The 17,807-nt window shown below is 49.8% G+C and overlaps 1 protein-coding gene and 1 pseudogene across 2 annotated transcripts in view; one reads left to right on the forward strand and one right to left on the reverse strand.

Moving 5' to 3' along the window:
* Positions 1 to 13: 13 nt before the first annotated feature.
* The window catches only part of METTL6 (methyltransferase 6, tRNA N3-cytidine), a 69,565-nt gene continuing 51,771 nt past the window's right edge, over positions 14 to 17,807 (forward strand). Inside the window, exon 1 of one of the 2 annotated variants that reach the window (XM_063922343.1) lies at positions 14 to 120. The gene's annotated coding sequence lies outside the window, so the exon portion shown is untranslated. Of the gene's footprint in view, positions 121 to 206; positions 352 to 17,807 lie in introns of those variants that run through there. The other variant, XM_063922342.1, reaches the window with a different exon arrangement.
* Positions 5,138 to 5,256, reverse strand: LOC134929937 (5S ribosomal RNA; annotated as a pseudogene).

Here is a 17,807-nt window from a genome sequence, read left to right on the forward strand (position 1 = left end):
CGAAGGGACCTTCCCCGCAGGCACAGTGGAGAGTGACGCATTGCTGCATACCATAGAGTGTGTCCTCCCGTGCTGCCAGAGCGCCGCAGCGTGCAGCTGTCATACTAGTCCGATAAAAACGTAAGCTGTACTACTCAGTTCCGTGCTACTATATTCCGTCTGCTATGGCTTGCGGGTGTGTTTTTAACAGATCATTTGTGCTCAAACTCGGTCCTCAGGACTCCACCCACTTAATGTTTCCCTGGTCTGGTGACATGGAAGATGTGAACTGTGTGGGGTTCTGAGGACCGAAATTGAGAATCACTGCATTAATGTCATTTGGAAGGAGGCCATGCGGTGTATTTATAAAAGGTAAACAGCACTAGTATAGGTTTAAACTTCTCTATATGTACTTATCAGAAGAGTGAGAAATCTGCCTTTTGGCTTGTCATATTCTTGTAACTGTATGGCATCGTGTGTGTGGTATAAAAGAACTACAGTGTCTAAGCAGAGAGTCATTGGGTTCAGCCCCATAAGGTCGATGTGCATTATTTTGACTGGGACAAAAGGTAAACATGGTAAAGGTAGACAGTGGGTTAGGTCAATGGGTACATAGTGTTCCCCCTATGATTTAGGCAGGGCGCATAGATGTTGGGGCAGTGGTGCACGACCGGGGAGGGTGTGCAACCCAGCAACGCCACAATTTTGGCCTGCCGGCCCCCTCAACGTCACTAATGGGTGCATGCCCCAGCCATGTCGTCACGGTAGCGTCTAGTTTCCCCTCGAGGAGAGGACCTTTCCCATAACCCCCTGGGTCCATGTCACAAACTATTTGGAATAATAAACTAATAGGGGAGTGCCCAGCACCTTAGGAGCTCTCCATTTAGGTGATAATTCAGGTTGGATTGCACTGTGTGATCCAACCAGAATATTTGCTGAAAAGATGCAGGCGCATGCGCAGCACCCGTTCTGTGCATGCACCCGCATTTTCTGCGGGGGGGGGGGTCTGCAGAAAATGCGATCGCCTCTGCCTGTCCGCTCTGTTTCCAAGGAGGAGACGGACTGTTGCGGGGGCAGGGCTACCCGAACGGTGGGCCGTGCAACGCGAACGGGGGCGTATCGGGGGAGTGGGTGCGGCGGCTACATGGCATCACACGCAGCCGCCGCAACAGGTAAAATGGCGCCGGGACTCCTGCGGCCGCAGCTAAGCTGCGCAGGCAGGAGTCATCTTTAGTTTCTGCTGGCAAGCAGAAATTGCAAAGCGATCACAATTTCTGCTTGTCGAAGAGGGGGAGACGCCTGTCAGTATGCTGGGTGGCCTTGCCCATCGCTGGGCGGCCCCCAGCATGTGAGCAAAAGGATAGCAAATTCTGCTGATTAGCAGAATTTTCTGTCCTTACTGAATTAGCCCCTTAATGTGAATAGGTGCCATGTGCATGACCATTTGTAGTATTCATGCTCAGCTGTTTTAGCATGTGGCAGGGCACATTTTGCCCTTTAAAAGTCGGGCAGGGTGCGTCCCCCTACTAAAACAGCTGAGCATGAATACTACAAATGGTCACATTTTTTTTTTTCTTGGTTGTCATTTTTGTATGTTTCATCATAAGTGACCACAATCAGTGGAAACGTGCACTCACCATTCCTTAGGCAAGGTGCCTTGTTCTGCTATTGATGCACTATTCCCAATGGTAGTCCACATGGATAGTAAATCAAGCAAAGGTTGGGAAAACGTTAAAATAAAAAGTGTTACTGTATGTTGACCTTTTGAACCTATCAACCTTTTGAACCTGTAGACCTTAAGCACTGTTTACCTTTCATCTGTTGGCCTTTTGTACCTGTCAACCTAATGCACGTCGACCATACAGTGTTGACGTAATGACTGTCGATCTATCATCCAGATCCTCATGGCATCATGTCTACTCACACCAGGGAATAGCATGAGAAAGATATTCTCCGTATCTCTGTTTTCTCCCACAATGCTCTGGTCCTTCTTTAGTCCGTCATCATGGAGCAGTGCCTTACGGCAGCAAGCATGTGGTCATGACACCTGTTCTGCACACGCGCACTAGTCTACAAACATATGTTGAAGTCTTACTTATTTGGAAAAGATGGCAACTGAAGAAGATTTCTCTTTGCTGAGACGACTGGTTTTCTTGCTGAGACGACTGGTTTTCATGAGCACTATACCGTCAGGTTTGTGCTTAGAAATATGGCAGACAAGCTGTAAATCGTTGTTAAAATAACACAGCATTATGTCCACCATTGTGCATATCTAACTAAATAGACTCCTCAATCCTTGACAGACCTTAGTGCTTTTCCTACAAATTTCACAATACAGTGATACAGAACACACCTACATTGACCCACTAACAATGAATTGAGGAGGTCATTCAGATCTGATCGCTGCTGTGCGTTTTCACACAGTGGGCAATCAGATGTGAACTGCGTATGCACCGCACTGCGCCGTCGTGTCGCACGGCAGCAATGGGCGTCGGCGCTCTGCGATGGGATTGTGCGAAGGATCCATTCGCACAAGCGTTTGCAAGGAGATTGACAGGAAGAGGCTGTTTGTGGGTGATAAATTACCGTTTTCAGGGAGTGTCCAGAAAAATGCAGGCGGGCACGGGCGTTTTCAGGGAGGGTGTCTGATGTCAGCTCCAGCTCCAATCATCAGGATTCTATCGCACAGGAAGAGTAAGTACTGGGCTGTGCAGAGACTGCACAAAATCAGTCTTCTCTATCATCCATAAGGGATACAGGGGACACTTAGTACAATGGGGTCCATAGGAGTCGGTGCACTTTAAATTTCTTCAACAGAGTGTGCTGGCTCCTCCCCTCTATGCCCACCCTCACAGCTCAGTTTAGAAAAATGTGCCCTCAGGAGAGGATGCACACTCTGGAGCTCCAGAGAGTTTTTCTTCAGTTTATTTTAATGTTTGTTATTTTCAGGTAAACTGTTGGGCAACAGCTTACCTGCACCTAGGGATACTGGGTGGAACCGACACCGGCCTCCTGGAGGTGCTGAGTTGGATCCCGCTGACACGACACCGGTCCTGAGGATCAGTGTACCGCAGGCATTGCGCTCTTGCGCACACACCCGCAGCACGCCGTACACCCCCAATACAGAACCTGAAGGTCGGCAGAGTGGTTAGTGACATCCGGGGACCCCGCTTTTGGAGGTCCCGGTTCTAAGTGCGGCATGATCGCGGGGCGGGCATACGGACTCCGCTTGGGGTCCCATAGCCCCCCCGCATAAACTGGCCAGCGGTTGTGAAAATAGGTGCTCGTACCTCATTTCTGCTGCATGGTATACTGGGCTCCATAGGGAATGACATTGGGGTGTAGAGTAGGATCTTGATCCGAGGCACCAACAGGCTAAAAGCTTTGACTGTTCTCAGAATGCATAACGCCGCCTCCTCTATAACCCTGCCTCCGTGCACAGGAGCTCAGTTTTGTAGTTGGTGCCATGCAGTGCAGGCATACAACAGGTGGGCTGCTCCAGCAGCCCTTAGAAGAGCTTTTTTAAAGTGAAAAATTAATACTACAAGGGCTGCAGCAGAGACACTGTGAGTGTAAAGGTTCATACACACGGAGAGATTTTAACTATGAGAGACTTTGACTGAGCGATTTCCCTTGAACTGGCTGTAGGATATTTTGACTAACTTTACCAGTGATTTTGGTTATGAGCGATTTTGGCTAACTCATTTAAGCAAGGGGATGCTTTTTCTTTTCCAGCGACCTAGACAAAATTGACTTGCCTGCACAGTCTATTTTTTGCAGCGATAGCGACCTGGCGGGGACGCACATCGGCTATCGCTGCTGTGTACACACAGAGCGATATGCACTAACTTTCTGAGCGATTTTGACTATATAGTCAAAATCTCTCAGCTATATCGCTCCGTGTGTATGGACCTTTAGATGTCAGTCAGACATCTCCTGCTGCAGCTCCATCACTTCCCCCAGAGGCGCTGTATACTCCCGCGCCCTGTTTGCTGGGTACTTACAGCGGAGGCTACGGTTTGTTTGCTCCTGTAAGTCACACACCCCACCGCAGCTCTCCTGGATCACGTGGCCGCACTCAGGGAGGAGGTAAGAGAGTCCCCCAGGCGGGACCCGCTGGAAATCGCGATCCGACGCGGCCGGTGGGAGGCAGGCTGCGCGCGCTGGCGTTGACAATGTGGCAGTGCAGGAACCCCACTAGACCACCAGGGCAAGGGCACAGGTCGGTTTTACTAAAAACCATTTGCTATGAAGCCCGCAGTCCCCGCTGGTGAAGTCCAGCAAGGGGATAAAGCTTTGACCTGTAGCCCCTCCCCCAGCCCCAGGGCACCATTTAGAGTAAATGTTTCCACCCTGGAGCTGCATAGCTCTCTCTCCCTCACTCCCTGTCAGCGTTTGGGCTCCATTAGGATCAGCTGAGCTGATCCCGGGACTGTTTGTGCAAATTCTCCTCTGTAAAGCCGCCTGCATGTCAGCGCTGTGCATTTTACAGGACACTTAAGTATTCTACATGTCTGCTGACAGTGTTAGTTAAGAAACAGTGCATTTAGTCAGGGTTATTTAGTACAAGTAACCTTTGATATACATCCAGTCTTTACTTTAAGTGTATAGCTATACTTAGTATTACTATGTATTGCTAGTCCAGTGCAGTTTTATTGCATGTCATAATTTCTGCATTGTATAATGTGACTATGTGTGTGTGCATATAGCTGCTGTGTGACCTCCATTTCGTGTATCTCACTCAGATTGCTATACCTATATTCTGTCAGCTGAGGGGGCTAAGTGTGTCAGGGTTATTATTAATATAGGTGTTTCACAAGATATACTTATTGTGTATTTTTCTCTGTGATTTTTAGACCCCATATACCTCTGGAACTCTCTGTTTGTGCTGATACACTACTCAGGGAGTACTTGTCAGGTGTTGTGCTGCTGATATTGTACTGGGTTGCCTTGCATTGAGCTTTCAGATATGTCCGCTACAAGGGGCGACGGAGCTGGGGCTGATCCCACATTGCGTGGTGGTGATGCTGCAGACACGTTTGAGTAGAATATAGCAGCTGAGGGTTCAGGTTCTGGGGGTTCCTTACTCCCCAGTGGGACCGTAGCATACTTCCCAACTGTCCCGATTTCCGGTGTTCTTCTAACAGGGAAGAAAAGCCTCCTACTCCACTGGGTATTCCCTAGCGGTCGCCCATCTAGGTACTGACCCAGCCCGCCTTCGTTTAGCTTCCAAGATCGGACGAGATTGGGCGTGAGCGCAGGGGTATGGTCGTAGAAAGATTTGACCCTGTGCCACCAATGAGAGTGCACCGAAACAGAAGAATGGAGTACTTCTTCAAAAAGGAGTTTAGGATAGGATAAGGTGGTAGCTGCAGTTTTAGAGAGGTTGCAGCGGTTGGATCAGTGTGAATCTGCTGTCCACGTTAAACTGAGGAGACGTGTCCCCTGGGGGGCCCGCTCCCCAGAATCGTGGATGAGAGTTCACAGAAGGAAGGCAGATGGAAATTGGAGTTGGTATAGGGTGGGAAGATGGGTGCTGAGCAGAAGAGATGATGACATGTACAGTAATTGGAAACAAGGAAAATCCCTTGCTGGTTAGACTGTCACATGCTGTTTGAACCAAGTTGGACAGGAACAGAGGTTCGTTTAGAAAATTGTCTGAGGGTTGCACAAACTGTTTCACAGTTGCAGAATTAGTTTGCTAAAGTAAACAATTCATATATATGCAGGATTATTCTGCTAGATATCGGTTCTAAGTCAATAAAGTATCAGATATCACCCATTCAAAGGTCAAAGAAGCAGGTGCCCATGAGGAATCAAAAAGTCAGCAGGCAGGTACCCTCTGTTTTTGTCCAAAACTGACAAGCCTGCTGCATGACGGGGCGGGCCTCCTCTGGGGGATCCCAGGGTGGGAGGCCGACTTCTAGGGTATGCCCAGGAATGGTTGAAGACCACTTCAGATGCCTGGGTACGGGAAGTTGTCACTCGAGGGTACACCGTAGCCTTCAAAAATCGTCCCCCTCATCGATTTTGCCTGACAGATGTCCCTTCGGATCCGGTGAAGGCAAAGACTCTTCATTCTGTGGTACAATCCCTCCTGAACACAGGAGTGGTAGTACAGGTGCCTCTGGCTCAGAGCGGCAGGGGGTACTATTCATCGCTGTTCCTAGTCCCGAAACCGAATGGGTCCTCTCGGCCCATTCTCAACCTCAAGTCCTTGAACAAATTTGTGAGGGTCTCCAAGTTTCGTATGGAAACTCTTCGCTCTATTGTTCTGGCCTTGGAACCTGGGAATTATATGGTCTCCCTGGATATTCAGGATGCTTACCTGCATATTCCCATTGCAATGTCGGATCAGCAGTACCTGAGGTTTGCGGTTGGCAACCTCCATTACCAATTTCGGGTGTTACCTTGTGGTTTGACCACGGCTCCGCAAGTCTTCACCAAGGTCATGGCGGTAATGACGGCTGTACTCCACCGTCAAGGGGTCAGGATCCTGCCGTATCTGGACGACTTGTTTTTCCTGGCAAATACCCCAGAAATTCTCCTACGCCATCTGGATCTGACTATCCGGTTTCTGCATGCCCATGGGTGGCTCATCAACTGGAAGAAATCTTCCCTGGTCCCTGCTCAGAGCATGGTGCACCTGGGGGCATTGTTGGACACTCACAGCCAGCGGTTGTTCTTGTCTCAGGAGAAAGTTCTGAAGCTTCAGGACAGGATTCAATCTTTCTATCTCGTCCGCAAGTGTCGATACATTCGGCAATGCAAGTGCTAGGTCTCATGGTGTCGGCTTTCGACATGGTGGAGTACACTTAATTCCATTCCCGCCCTCTGCAGAAACTGATTCTTGCCTAGTGGGACGGCCTGCCTCACCGGATCAGGTCGCAAATGATCTCCTTGTCTCTGGAGGTCCGTCTGTCACTACACTGGTGGCTGCAGGGCCATCGATTGAGCAGGGGTCGTCCCTTCTGGACCTCCAACTGGGTCCTTCTGACGATGGATGCCAGTGTGAGAGGTTGGGGCGTGGTGTTGGAGCAACACTCCCTTCAGGGTCGGTGGACCAGGGAGGAGGCTCTCCTCCCAATAAACATTCTGGAATTGCGGGCGGTGTTCAACTTGCTGAACTTGGCCCAGCATTTAATACAGAACAAACCTGTTCAAGTAAAGTCGGACAACGCCACCACGGTGGCGTACATAAATCATCAAGGTGGCACTCAAAGCCGCATGGCAATGAGGAAAGTATCCAGGATTCTTCATTGGGCAGAACGCCATCTGCCAGCCAGCCATATCGGCAGTGTTCATTCCGGGGGTCCTAAACTGGGAAGCGGACTTTCTTAGTCATCAGGACGTACACGCCGGAGAGTGGAGCCTCCATCCAGATGTGTTTCAACTCCTCGTTGGCAAGTGGGGTCTTCCAGATGTGGACCTGATGGCGTCTCGACACAATCACAAGGTTCCAGTCTGCGGAGCAAGGACAAGGGATCCTCAAGCAGCATCCTCCTTATGTCTCGCCTGTGGCTCCCTGGGACTTGTCGGTGGTTCTGGAGGCGTTGCAAGGGTCTCCATTTGAGCCTCTTGAATCTGCAGACCTTAAGTGGCTTTCTCTTAAGGTGTTGTTTCTGCTGGCTATTGCCTCTGCTAGACGGGTGTCGGATCTGGGTGCCTTGTCTTGTAGGTCCCCATATCTGATTTTTCACCGTGACCGGGCAGTTCTTAGAACATGCCCCGGGTACTTACCTAAGGTGGTGTCTTCTTTCCACCTTAATCAGGAGATTGTGGTTCCGGCCATTGCCTCTCCTGAATTGTCTTCCAAAGAGCAGTCTTTGGATGTGGTACGGGCTCTCCGTATCTATGTGAAGAGAACTGCATCCCTTCGGAAGTCTGATTCTCTCTTTGTACTGTTTGGTTTTCACAAACGTGGCTGGCCTGCTCACAAGCAGACCCTAGCCAGATGGATTAGAATGGTGATTGCACATGCTTATGTACAGGCTGGCCTTCCAGCTCCTGCTACCATCAAGGCTCATTCTACTCGGTCTGTTGGACCTTCTTGGGTGGCCCGCCGTGTTGCGACCCTTGAACAATTGTGCAAGGCGGCTACGTGGTCCTCAGTGAACACGTTCATAAGGTTCTATACCTTCGATACTTCCGCCTCCCAGGATGCTTCCTTAGGACCCCGGGTTCTCGTGCCCGCTACTGTGCGTCCCCTCCCATGAGGAACTGCTTTAGGACATCCCCAATGTCATTCCCTGTGGAGCCCAGTGTACCCCACAGCAGAAAACGAGATTTATAATAAGAACTTACCATTGTTAAATCTCTTTCTGCGAGGTACACTGGGCTCCACAGGGCGCCCACCCTGATTCACTTAGCTTCTTTGGGTTGGTATGGCATTAGCCGCTGACACTTTCTCCTGTTGTGAGAATGTGGTGTATGTGGCTACTAACAGTTGTCGTCTCTTTTACCTGCTACTGCATTGGACTGGTTAACAAAAACTGAGCTCCTGTGCACGGAGGCGGAGTTATAGAGGCGCCCAAACGCTGACAGGGAGTGAGGGAGAGAGAGCTATGCAGCTCCAGGGTGGGAACATTTACTCTAAATGGCGCCCTGGGGCTGGGAGAGGGGCTACAGGTCAAAGCTTTATCCCCTTGCTGGACTTCACCAGCGGGGACTGCGGGCTTCATAGCAAACGGTTTTTAGTAAAACCAACCTGTGCCCTTGCCCTGGTGGTCTAGTGGGGTCCCTGCACTGCCACATTGTCAACGCCAGAGCGCGCGGCATGCCTCCCACCGGCCGCGTCGGTTCGCGATTTCCAGCGGGTCCCGTCTGGGGTACTCTCTTACCTCCTCCCTGAGTGCGGCCACGTGATCCAGGAGAGCTGCGGTGGGGTGTGTGACTTACAGGAGCAAACCGTAGCCTCCGCTGTAAGTACCCGGCAAACAGGGCGCGGGAGTATACAGCGCCTCTGGGGGAAGTGATGGAGCTTCAGCATGAGATGTCTGACTGACATCTAAAGGTCCATACACACGGAGCGATATAGCTGAGAGATTTTGACTATATAGTCAAAATCACTCAGAAAGTTAGTGCATATCGCTCTGTGTGTACACAGCCAGCGATAGTGATGCGCGTCCCCGCCAGGTCGCTATCGCTGCTAAAAATAGACTGTGCAGGCAAGTCAATTTTGTCTAGGTCGCTGGAAAAGCATCCCCTTGCTTAAATGAGTTAGCCAAAATCGCTCACAGCCAAAATCGCTGGTAAAGTTAGTCAAAATCGCTGGAAAAGTTAGTCAAAATCTCCTACAGCCAGTTCAAGGGAAATCGCTCAGTCAAAGTCTCTCATAGTTAAAATCTCTCCGTGTGTATGAACCTTTACACTCACAGTGTCTCTGCTGCAGCCCTTGCAGTCTTCATTTTTCACTTTAAAAAAGCTCTTCTGAGGGCTGCTGGAGCAGCCCACCTGTTGTATGCCTGCACTGCACTGCATGGCACCAACTACAAAACTGAGCTCCTGTGCACGGAGGCGTGGTTATAGAGGAGGCGGCGCTATGCATTCTGAGAACAGTCAAAGCTTTTAGCCTGTTGGTGCCTCGGATCAAGATCCTACTCTACACCCCAATGTCACTCCCTGTGGATCCCAGTGTACCTCGCAGAAAGAGATTTAACAACGGTAAGTTCTTACCATAAATCTCATTTTTACACACATTGGGGACTTTTGCCAGTATAAATATACATGTAGCTCCAGCGACATTGCAAGGGGCGGAGCTTCCTCAGAGCGGGACCAGCGGCTTCCTGCACCATTGCCTGCACTCTCAGCGTTGTCGCAGGACTGTCAGCTCCTCCAAGTGATTCTGCACGGCCAGACACTGGTACATGGTTGTAGTTAAGGGGGAGAGCCCGCTGTGGGACCCTTGTATTAGGCTCTTCATGCACTGTACACCACTGTAATGCTATGCCGCCGTCCACTGGGGAGTGTATTTTACCTTAGCAGAAGTGCGAACGCATGTGCAGCCGAGATCTGCAAAAACAGTTTATGCAGTTTCTGAGTAGCTCTGAACCTACTCAGCGCTTGCGATCACTTCTTTTCAGACACGCCTGCGTTTTTCAAACCCTCCCTGAAAATGGTCAGTCGACACCCAGAAACGCCCTCTTCCTTTCAATCTTCTTGCGGCCACCAGTGCGACTGAAAACTTCGCTAGAACATGTGCACAGCCACCACGGGCTTTGTACCCGTATGTCGCGCGTGCGCATTGTGGGGCATACGCATGCGCAGAAATGCAGTTTTTAAGCCTGATCGCTGCGCTGCGAACAACTGCAGCTAGTGATCAACTCGGAATGACCCCCCCATATTGCCTGCTCTCTAACTGTACAATTGTTAGTTTCAGGCAGTGTGCTGGTTCCTCCTCTCTGAGTCTCTCCACACATACTGGGCTAGGCAGGCTTGCTTGTACGTGTGTGTGTGTGTGTGTGTGTGTGTGTGTGTGTGTGTGTGTGTGTGTATGCAAATGTCCTCTGTCAGCATGGTGAATAAAGTTGTGTGCACTATTTGTCACCAGTGCCAGATTAAGGTCCTGATGGGCCTGGAGCTGAAATTTATAAAGAGCCTATTGTGGGCTGCCGCAGGGGGTGTGACTACTGATATGGGGGTGTGGTCTGTGCAGTGAGGTGTGACTAACACCAAGGAGAGAATAGCTACCCACCTTCTTTCACCCACTTCAATCTCCCTCTCCTCTTTGCTTTTATGAAGCATATACCTGTCTAAACAAAAACAACACAAAAAACACAAACTATGGTTGATTAATAAAATAAAATTAATGTTATTGAGGTTAGTAATACACTGGGAATAAAAGAAGGCCCAAATTATGTGATTCTAGCTTTTTTTTGTCAATTTTTGGAAAAATGACAAAACCAAAACCAGTCACAGCGTTTTCGGCACACCTCAATATTTGACCAACATGCTCTCGTGCCCATCCAATGAATCAAACAGCATATGGATGTGGTGGTGTCACTCAGGGGGTAATTCAGATCTGATAACAGCAGCAAATTTGGCAGCTAATGGGAAAAACCATGTGCCCTGCAGGTGGGGCAGATGTAACATGTGCAGAGAGTGTTTGATTTGGGTAGATTATTTTGCTTCTGTGCAGGGTAAATACTGGCTTCTTTATTTTTACACTGCAATTTAGATTTCAGTTTGACAACACACCGCCAAAATCTAACTCTCTCTGTACATGTTATATCTGACCCCCCCCCCCCCCTGCAGTGCACATGGTTTTGCCCATTAGCTAACACATTTGCTGCTGCAATCAGATCTGAATAGGCCCTCGGTCTTTCAATCAGGCAGAAGTAAAAACAGACACAGCACCTGATTCAGAGTTGCAAGCAAAGCCAAAAAGAACACAACTGGGAAAAACCATGTGGGGCTGATACAACATGGGCAGAGAGATGGGTGGGTTGTATCCCACTAATACTGGACAGCTTCATTTTTACACTGCAATTTAGATTATAGGGGTAAATGTATTTCCCTCCGTTATGGGGAAGCAGTATCAGCGCACGTTATGTGTACCGATACTGCTTCTCCCCCATCTATTACTGTTGCGGTGCTGGCTCAGATTGTGCTCCTGTCCATATCGGCACTGCTATCTAACAGATAGCACGCCGATATGAGGGGGCAATGTATGAACAGTCAGCATTGCTGCCGTTCTGACACCTGCAACTGTCAGTTTCGACAGCTGCAGGTGGCGATGCCCATACACCACAGCAGGGACAGAGCTGTCCCTGGCTGTGGCGGGTGCCAGCTCCGGACTGCGTATGGGATCTCATGTGAGTATGAGATACCGTGTATGCACAGTGGAGCCGTCCGGGCAGGGAGACACAGCGCATCAGCACTGAGCTGATGCGCTGTGAGCTCAGGAGGGCATTGCCGGAGAGGGGAACGCTTCGACAGACAATATGTTAATACATCTTGTTGATGTCACTTCCTGCTTCGCCCCAGTAATAAGGCGAAGCACAAAGTGTTAGAGTGGCATGTATAATACATTTAGGCATCAGTGTGGACACACATCACACTTCCCAACTAAAAAACAGTCGGGATAGGGAAACCAGGTATATTTTTAACATGTGTCATTTCCCTGATTTCTCAATAGATCGCTGATCCGGTGCCGACAGATCGGAGAATCGCGACCATTGATGTATAGGGGGCAGTAACTTGCAGGAACAGTGTGAAGCTGTTCAAATAATAGGGCTGTTCTAAGCAGAGTGTGACCGCTTGACCAAGGTCTGCTAGAAAGGATCAGTCTGTGTGGTCACATTCAGATTAGGTAGCCCCTTGTAACCAATAACTCCAGTTCACCTGGCACCGATTGCAGGAGGTCTCCGTCCGTTCGTGGTATGGTAACCTCAGCGGCTCTGAGTCAGGACTGAGTTTTAAATAAAAGAAATGAGTGTGGTGTGCTGCGCTCCTTTGCTGGATAATTATTTTGGCCAGAATAACGTCCGTTACATTACAGCACACAGCAGTGTCACATTACAACACACAGCAGCATCTGTTACTCACATTATACCACCCAACAGCATCTGTTACTCACATTACACCGCACAACGGCATCTGTTACTCACATTATACCGCCCAACGGCATCTGTTACTCACATTACACCTCCCAACGGCATCTGTTACTCACATTATACCGCCCAACGGCATCTGTTACTCACATTATACCGCCCAATGGCAACTGTTACTCACATTACAGCATCCAGCGACGTCCGTTACTCACATTACACTGCACAGCGGCATCCATTGTTCACATTACACAGCACAGCGCCGTCACATTACAACGCACTGCGGCATCCTTTATTCACATTACCTCACCCAGCGGCATCTGTTACTCACATTACACCGCCCAGCGATGTCCGTTACTCACATTACAGTGCCCAGTGACATCCGTTACTCACATTACAATGCAAAGCGGTGTCACATTACAGCGCACAGCAGCATCCTTTATTCACATTACCTCACCCAGCGGCATCTGTTACTCACATTACACCGCCCAGCGATGTCTGTTACTCACATTACAATGCCCAGTGACGTCCGTTACTCACATTACAATGCAAAGCGGCGCCTGTTATTCACATTATACCACTCAGCAGCATCCGTTATTCACATTACAGCACACAGCGGTGTCACATTATTCACATTACGCCGCACGGCGCTGTCACATTAGAGTACACTGCGACATCCCTTATTCACATTACATCACCCAGTGGCATTCGTTACTCACATTACGCCGCCCACCGATGTCCGTTACTCACATTACAGTGCACAGTGGCATCTGCTATTCACATTACACCACCCAGCAGTGTCTATTATTCACATTACACTGCACAGCAGCCAGTGGCGGCTCTTGCCACGGGCAAGCAGGCTTTTTGACCGGGGCGCCTCTGTCCCGAGGGCAGCGCCGCCGCCGTATCAAAAGCCGCTACTGATCTCCTCTCCCCGGCTGCAGCAGGCGCCGTGGGCTGTGTGGGCACCCGCTGCAGCCGGCTCCAGTGACAGACACTAGAGGTCATAAATTACCTCTAGTGTCTGTGCGGCGCTGCTATGGGAGAGATGTCATGACGTCTTTCTCATAGAGAGGAGCCGGCGGCCAGAGACGGAGGGCAGCGCAGCAGCGGTCGGGAATCAGGAGCGGGGCTGGTAAGTATTGTGTTTTTTGGGGGGGTTTTGTGTGCTTGTAAGCGGTGCTACTGGGGCACAGCTACAGGGGTCATAACTGCTGGGGGCACAGCTACAGGGGGCATTACTACTGGGGGCACAGCTACTGCTGGCACTACTACTGGGGTCACAGCTACTGGGGTCACAACTACTGGGGGCACAACTACTGGGGGCACAGCTACAAGGGGCACTGCTACAGGGGGCACTGCTACTGAAGGCAAACAGCTACTGGGGTGACAGCTACTGGGGGCACCGCTGCTGGGGGCATAACTACTGGGGGCACAGCTACAGGGATCCCAGCTACAGGGGTCAAAACTACTGGGGGAACAGCTACAGGGGTCACAACTACAGGGGGCACAGCTGCTGGGGGCACAACTACTGGGGGCACAGCTACAGGGGTACAGCTGCTGGGGGCACAGCTACTGGGAGCACAACTGCTGGGGGTAAATATACTGAGGGCACAACTACTGGGGGCACAGCTACGGGGGGCACAAGTACAGGGGGATAACTGGCCAAGCAACTTCCCTATGAATAAGCCACGCCCCTATTTTGGGCACGCGCCAAATCTATTTTACCTGGGGGGTGCGCCGCCACAGGAAACTTTCGCCCTGGGTGCTTTAAGGTCTAGAACCGGCCCTGACAGCAGCATCCGTTAATCACATTACAGCGCACAGCAGCATCCGTTATTCACATTACAGCGCACAGCGGTGGCACATTACACTGCCCAATGGCATCTAGTACTCACATTATACCACACAGCAGCATCACATTATTCACATTACACCGACCAGCACTGTGAGTACATTACAACGCACAACGGCGTCCATTATTTACTTTGAACTGCACAGACGCATTCATTATTCACATTACAGCGCATGGCAGCATCCGTTACTCACATTACACCTGACAGCGTCACCACATTATTCACGTTACAGCGCACAGTGGTGTCACATTAAAGTGCACAGCAGCATCTGTTATTTACATTACACTGCCCAGCGGCGTCCATTATTCACAATACAACAATCAGCGGCTTCCCTAGCTCACATTACACCACACAGAGGCATTCGTAATTCACATTACAACCCACAGCAGTATCACGTTACAGCGCCCATCGACGTCTGTTATTTACATTACAACACCCAGTGGCATCCGTTATTCACATTAAAACACCCAGCGACTTCACATTACAGCACCCAGTGATGTCTGTTACTCACGTTACAATGCGGCATCCATTACTTACATTATATCATCCAGCGGCATCTGTTACTCACATCACACTGCACAGCAGCATCCGTTACTCACATTACAATGCCCAGCAGCAACCGTTGCTCACATTACAACACCCTGCAGCGTCTGTTACGCACATTACACTGGACACCAGCGTCACATTATTCACATTACAGCACACAGCGTTGTCACATTATTCACATTACAGCGCACAGCATTGTCACATTATTCACATTACAGCACACAGCAACATCTGTTACATTACAAGGCTCTGCGGCATCTGTTATTCACATTATAACACCCAGCGGCGTCCGTTACTAACATTACACCGCACAGTAACGTCACATTATTCACATTTCTCTATCGTCCTAGTGGATGCTGGGGTTCCTGAAAGGACCATGGGGAATAGCGGCTCCGCAGGAGACAGGGCACAAAAAGTAAAGCTTTAGGATCAGGTGGTGTGCACTGGCTCCTCCCCCTATGACCCTCCTCCAAGCCAGTTAGATTTTTGTGCCCGGCCGAGAAGGGTGCAATCTAGGTGGCTCTCCTAAAGAGCTGCTTAGAAAAGTTTAGCTTAGGTTTTTTATTTTACAGTGAGTCCTGCTGGCAACAGGATCACTGCAACGAGGGACTTAGGGGAGAAGAAGTGAACTCACCTGCGTGCAGGATGGATTGGCTTCTTGGCTACTGGACATCAGCTCCAGAGGGACGATCACAGGTACAGCCTGGATGGTCACCGGAGCCTTGCCGTCGGCCCCCTTGCAGATGCTGAAGTAAGAAGAGGTCCAGAATCGGCGGCAGAAGACTCCTCAGTCTTCTAAAGGTAGCGCACAGCACTGCAGCTGTGCGCCATTTTCCTCTCAGCACACTTCACACGGCAGTCACTGAGGGTGCAGGGCGCTGGGAGGGGGGCGCCCTGGGAGGCAAATGAAAACCTATTTTGGCTAAAAATACCTCACATATAGCCTCCGGAGGCTATATGGAGATATTTAACCCCTGCCAGAATCCGTTAAAAGCGGGAGACGAGGCCGCCGAAAAAGGGGCGGGGCCTATCTCCTCAGCACACAGCGCCATTTTCCCTCACAGAAAGGCTGGAGGGAAGGCTCCCAGGCTCTCCCCTGCACTGCACTACAGAAACAGGGTTAAAACAGAGAGGGGGGGCACTAATTTGGCGTTAGAAACATATAAAACAGATGCTATAAGGGAAAACACTTATATAAGGTTGTCCCTATATAATTATAGCGTTTTTGGTGTGTGCTGGCAAACTCTCCCTCTGTCTCTCCAAAGGGCTAGTGGGTCCTGTCCTCTATCAGAGCATTCCCTGTGTGTGTGCTGTGTGTCGGTACGTGTGTGTCGACATGTATGAGGACGATGTTGGTGAGGAGGCGGAGCAATTGCCTGTAATGGTGATGTCACTCTCTAGGGAGTCGACACCGGAATGGATGGCTTATTTAGGGAATTACGTGATAATGTCAACACGCTGCAAGGTCGGTTGACGACATGAGACGGCCGACAAACAATTAGTACCGGTCCAGACGTCTCAAAAACACCGTCAGGGGTTTTAAAACGCCCGTTTACTTTAGTCGGTCGACACAGACACAGACAGGGACACTGAATCCAGTGTCGACGGTGAATAAACAAACGTATTCCTTATTAGGGCCACACGTTAAAGGCAATGAAGGAGGTGTTACATATTTCTGATACTACAAGTACCACAAAAGAGGGTATTATGTGGGATGTGAAAAAACTACAGTAGTTTTTCCTGAATCAGATAAATTAAATAAAGTGTGTGATGATGCGTGGGTTCCCCCCGATAGAAAATTATGGGCGGTATACCCTTTCCCGCCAGAAGTTAGGGCGCGTTGGGAAACACCCCTTAGGGTGGATAAGGCGCTCACACGCTTATCAAAACAAGTGGCGGTACCGTCTATAGATAGGGCCGTCCTCAAGGACCAGCTGACAGGAGGCTGGAAAATATCATAAAAAGTATATACACACATACTGGTGTTATACTGCGACCAGCGATCGCCTCAGCCTGGATGTGCAGAGCTGGGGTGGCTTGGTCGGATTCCCTGACTAAAAATATTGATACCCTTGACAGGGACAGTATTTTATTGACTATAGAGCATTTAAAGGATGCATTTCTATATATGCGAGATGCACAGAGGGATATTTGCACTCTGGCATCAAGAGTAAATGCGATGTCCATATCTGCCAGAAGATGTTATGGACACGACAGTGGTCAGGTGATGCAGATTCCAAACGGCAAAAAGGTGTATTGCCGTATAAAGGAAGAGGAGTTTTTTGGGGTCGGTCCATCGGACCTGGTGGCCACGGCAACTGCTGGAAAATCCACCGTTTTTACCCTAAGTCACATCTCTGCAGAAAAAGACACCGTCTTTTCAACCTCAGTCTTTTCGTCCCTATAAGATCATATCTGCCCAGGGATAGAGGAAAGGGAAGAAGACTGCAGCAGGCAGCCCATTCCCAGGAACAGAAGCGCTCCACCGCTTCTGACAAGTTCTCAGCATGGCGCTGAGACCGTACAGGACCCCTGGATCCTACAAGTAGTATCCCAGGGGTACAGATTGGAATGTAGAGACGTTTCCTCTTCGCAGGCTCCTGAAGTCTGCTTTACCAAGGTCTCCCTCCGACAAGGAGGCAGTATGGGAAAAAATTCACAAGCTGTATTCCCAGCAGGTGATAATTATATTACCCCTCCTACTACAAGGAAAAGGGGTATTATTCCACACTATATTGTGGTACTGAAGCCAGAAGGCTAGGTGAGACTTATTCTAAAAAAAAAAAAATTTTACACTTACAAAGGTTCAAATCAAGATGGAGTCACTCAGAGCAGTGATAACGAACCAGGAAGAAGGGGACTATATAGTGTCCGGGGA

This window comes from Pseudophryne corroboree, chromosome 5 (assembly GCF_028390025.1).
Source record: "Pseudophryne corroboree isolate aPseCor3 chromosome 5, aPseCor3.hap2, whole genome shotgun sequence".
NCBI lineage: Eukaryota > Metazoa > Chordata > Amphibia > Anura > Myobatrachidae > Pseudophryne > Pseudophryne corroboree.